General features: G+C 35.3%; 1 pseudogene; it reads left to right on the top strand.

Annotated features, from left to right (window-relative positions):
• The first annotated feature begins 306 nt into the window (after positions 1 to 306).
• Positions 307 to 1,536, top strand: LOC105302341 (annotated as a pseudogene).
• The last annotated feature ends 2,873 nt before the right edge of the window (positions 1,537 to 4,409 follow it).

The following is a 4,409-nucleotide window of genomic DNA, read 5'->3' on the forward strand; positions in this document are numbered from 1 at the left end:
ACATAATGATAAAGGGGTCAATCTAACAAGAAGATATAACATTTGTAAATATTTATGCACCCAACATAGGAGCACCTCTATATATTAATCAAATATAACAGACATAAAGGGAAAAAATAGAAACCGATAAAATAGTAACAGGAGCTTTTAATACCCTGCTTATATCAGTAGATAAATCATCTAGACAGAAAATCAGTAAAAAAATATTGACCTTAAATGACATGTTAGACCACGTGAAGCTAATATTTTATATATATAAAACATTTCAATCAAAAGCAACAGAATATACATTTTTCTCAAGTGGACATGGAACATTTTCCAAGGTAGAGTATATGTGAGGCCATAAAACAAGTCAATACATTTAAAAGGACTGAAATCATATTAAAGATCTTTTCCAATCACAATGATTTGAAACTATAAATTAATACCACAAAGAAAACTGGAAAATTCACGAATATGTGGAGATTAAACAACATGTTACTCAACAACCAACTAATCAAAGAAGAAATTTAAAAAGAAATAAAAAAGCATCTTGAGACAAAGATGAAAATGTATCATACAAAAATTGATAAGAGACTGATCACATCTACATTATCACGCTGGCCCAGGCCTTCAGCAACAGCAACAGCAGTTCTAAGAGGAAAGTTCATAGTGATAAATGAGTACCTTGAAGAACTAGAAAAGTCTCAAATAAACAACCTAACTTTATACCTCAAGGAACTATAAAAAAAGACAAAGCCCAAAGTTAGTAGAGGGAGGGAAATAACAAAGGTTAGAGCAGAATTAAATAAAATAGAGGTTAAAAAGGCAATAGGAAATATCAATAAAACCAATATCTGGTTTTTGAAAAGATAAACAAATCTAACAAGACTTTTAGGTAGACTCATCAAGAAAAAAGGAGAAGACTCAAATAAAATCAGAACTGAGAAATATGTTACAACTGAATACACAAAAACACAAAGAATCATAAGAGACTGCCATGAACAATTGTACACCAACAAATTAGATAACCTATGTGTTTATTCTGACATACCTGCTTGATTATGCCATAATTGCAGTAGTTCAAAGCTGTCTGCCAAGATTAAAGAGGACCTGGTGTTCCAGCGCTTCACCAAGTTCACAATTAAAGATTTCCACAACATATTCACAGACCTGATTGAGCAGGTAAAGAAGCAGACCTCAGTAGCCTATCTGCTGGCCTCCTTCAATGACCAGAGCACCTGCAACTACCTGGTAGTTTACCAGCAGCTGCTCACTTCAGGCCACCTGCAGCATAACAGCAAGTTTTCTGAGTACTACATCAAGGGTGTGTGAACTGTCAAGGAGTTCTGCCATCAGGAGGTGGAGCCCATGTGCAAGGAGACTGATCACATCTACATTATCACGCTGGCCCAGGCCTTCAGCGTCTCCATCCAGATGGAGGACATAGACCATGGTGAAGACAACACCACCAGTCGGCACATTTCCTCTGAGGGCTCTGAGCCAAAGGTCTACCTTCTCAGCTGGCCTGGACACTACAGTATCCTACTGTGTTAACTACAGTAATAGAGTTAACCTTGACCTGTAATGACCCTGCCTGCCCTCCCCTCTGCCAGGAGCTAGACATGTATGGAGGGTTTTTGTGGTTGTAAATGGTCATATTTCACTAGCTCCCTCTCTTTTTCTGTCATACAGCATTTCATGTTTTACTAAAGGGGATGCTGGTGGTAAAAAAAAAAAAAAAGCAAGAATGCCAGTCAATATACAAAAATGTATATAAAATATAATAATTTTAAAGATTATTGCTATGACTAGTGCACTGTTTTTTGAGATGTGCCTTAATACATGGAAATAGGAAAATAAGTAAATATTATCCTATGCTCAGTAATTCAAATTTTTTTTTCTGAGTAAAATGTGGTCGTCTGCTAAAAACACCAATGTAAAGCCATATATCATACTTTTAATATGAGCTTTATTTAGTTTCTAACTCCTCTGAGCTATCTTATTTCATTAATCAATTATCACTTTTTCACAAATCTTGATAATGGAAAAAAATTGTATAATTTATATGACTAGGAAATTAATAAATAAAGCTAAGAAAATATGTCATCAAAACACAGTTAATTCTAAAGTTCTTTTTTCCCTGGTCCCCTTGTATAAGTTGAACACATTTAAAGTAAACTAAAGTACCAACTGTCCTGTCTGGACAAGTCTTGCCAGTCTGTCACATATCTGCATCCCCTGATGCCGTTTGTCATTTCTCCTCTCAATTTGTAGAAGCTCTAAAAATATATTTTTTAATTTTCTAAGAATAGTGGCATTAATATCTTGAAACAGCAACATTATTTTTAAGTGTTGGTTTCTGTACTCTTTTCTGGTAAAACTAGCTCCACACTTCCACCCAGTGGGGTATCTTCACAAAAGGATTACAGAAAAAAAGAGGAGGTAAAGAATGGAGGGAAAGAGAAAAACAATAGGATGAGGTCGGGTGGAGGACAAGAAGGACATGGTAGTAGAGGAAGACAAGGAGGAAGATGAAAGAGAAGAAAAAGAAAAAACACTTTTCCTTTCAAATCCTGTGGTTGGAAAACTCTGGTGTCTAACATTACCTTTGATTCTAATGCCATTTTTCCAAGGATATCCACTGCTGAGTTATATGCCAGTGTCTCACCTCTGTTTAACAAAATGCACTCTTGCCATGAGCATGAAGCATAGTAATACAAATGCAGGATTAGCAATGCTAGTTCAGTCCTGCATTTAACAATCTAGAAAAATGTATATTCGCAGCTCCAATTTAATATTTCTTGGAAATATGCTCAAAATGAGGCCATACGGTGTCTTTATATTTTAAAGGCACTAATATTCAGAGGCATTATTTTAAATGGATACAGAAATATTTTATATAGGAGATATGTAACAAGAAGTAATTTGTATTATTTTCCCCATCGGAAACAATTTAAATGAATTTCCAGAACTGGTAAAACTTTATATACCCTTGACTCATTCATTCAACAAATATTTACTGAGCACCTACCAGGTGTTGGGAGCTGAGGTTTAAAAAGATGATTAAAACAATGCCCTGTCCTCACAGAGCTTCTTTTCTTATAAGGAGATAGTCAATAAGCATACAAATAAACATAGACTATAAAATCAGGTAGTGATAAGCAATTGAAGAAAATTAAATCATGTTAATGGAATATAAATAAGTTAGCCAAGAAATGTCTTTCTGAGGAAATTATATTTGAGCAAGGAATAAAATGAAATAAGAGGAACAAGATGTTGTCAAAGAGCATTTCAGAATGAGGGAATACAATGGAAAGGGGTATGAGACGGACATGTATTCAAATAACATCACAACAGTAAGTTGCACTTTTTTAAAGTAAGCATATAAGACCTGAAAATGATAAAACATTTTGAAGGTAGTCTCTGATTTCTTATAAAACATAGCTGGCCCAATTTAACCAAAAACTTTGATAACTACCTATATTCTCCTGATAGAAGTAAATGGCAAGAGTTAATTTTATTTCAATTACTTTGAGGTGGTTATAAATTTCCAAGGCCGTGTCCCTGGATATGCAAATTAATTTTTTATTTCTCTATAACTCATCTTCACCTCCATTTTGAATCAACATTTCACCATTGTTTTTTGATGAGAAAAAAACATAATATGCAATTTCAAGTCACTTAAATTATTTCAGACTGTCTCCCTCAGTGACATAAATTCAGTAGGTTTACACAACCCCGTGACATGGTGGTAAGAGGTTAGAGGTAGAAGTAGGAAATAGAATTTGTTTATTTTCTCATCTATTAAATTTTAAAATGCTGTCAGTTCTTTTGACATGCTTTGTCAATACACAGGCAATTGCTGAGGGATTTTGCCTTCTCGCTAAGTTGATAGTCACATATCCCATGTTTGTTTTCAGCTTTATACTGTTGTCATCACCATAAGATCCTTTAGGTCTTTATCATTCTCAGCCAACAAAAGAAAAGAAATGGTGCTTCTCATGACCCATGAGGGCATATGTCGACCAAATATGCAACCCAAATCTCTTTTAAAAGAAGGGTTAGAGGTCCTTGGAGGGAGGTTGGTCAGCAGACAGCCTGTAGCTGTCAGCCCCTTCTTAGTATGCTTCAACTGTGGTGAGCTGCCTTGCCTAAGATCACACACATTGCTGGGTGGCCCACACCCAATGACAGAGCAAAGTGGGGAATTTCAGCCAACCCAGGAAACTCTGACTGGTAATTCTTGTTCCAAAACTTCCCAAGAGATTGGCCAAGGCTGTATTATAATTAGACTTCTGCCCTATCTTGTTTTTTTCTCCCTTACCTTCAAAAATGTGAAACACCTAATAAGCATCTTGTTCCCTAAACTCTGTCTTGGCATCTGCTTTTGGAGATTCTCACTTGTAAAAGGAGTTACAACAATTTAA

This window comes from Pteropus vampyrus, unplaced genomic scaffold (assembly GCF_000151845.1).
Source record: "Pteropus vampyrus isolate Shadow unplaced genomic scaffold, Pvam_2.0 Scaffold9, whole genome shotgun sequence".
Classification (NCBI taxonomy): domain Eukaryota; kingdom Metazoa; phylum Chordata; class Mammalia; order Chiroptera; family Pteropodidae; genus Pteropus; species Pteropus vampyrus.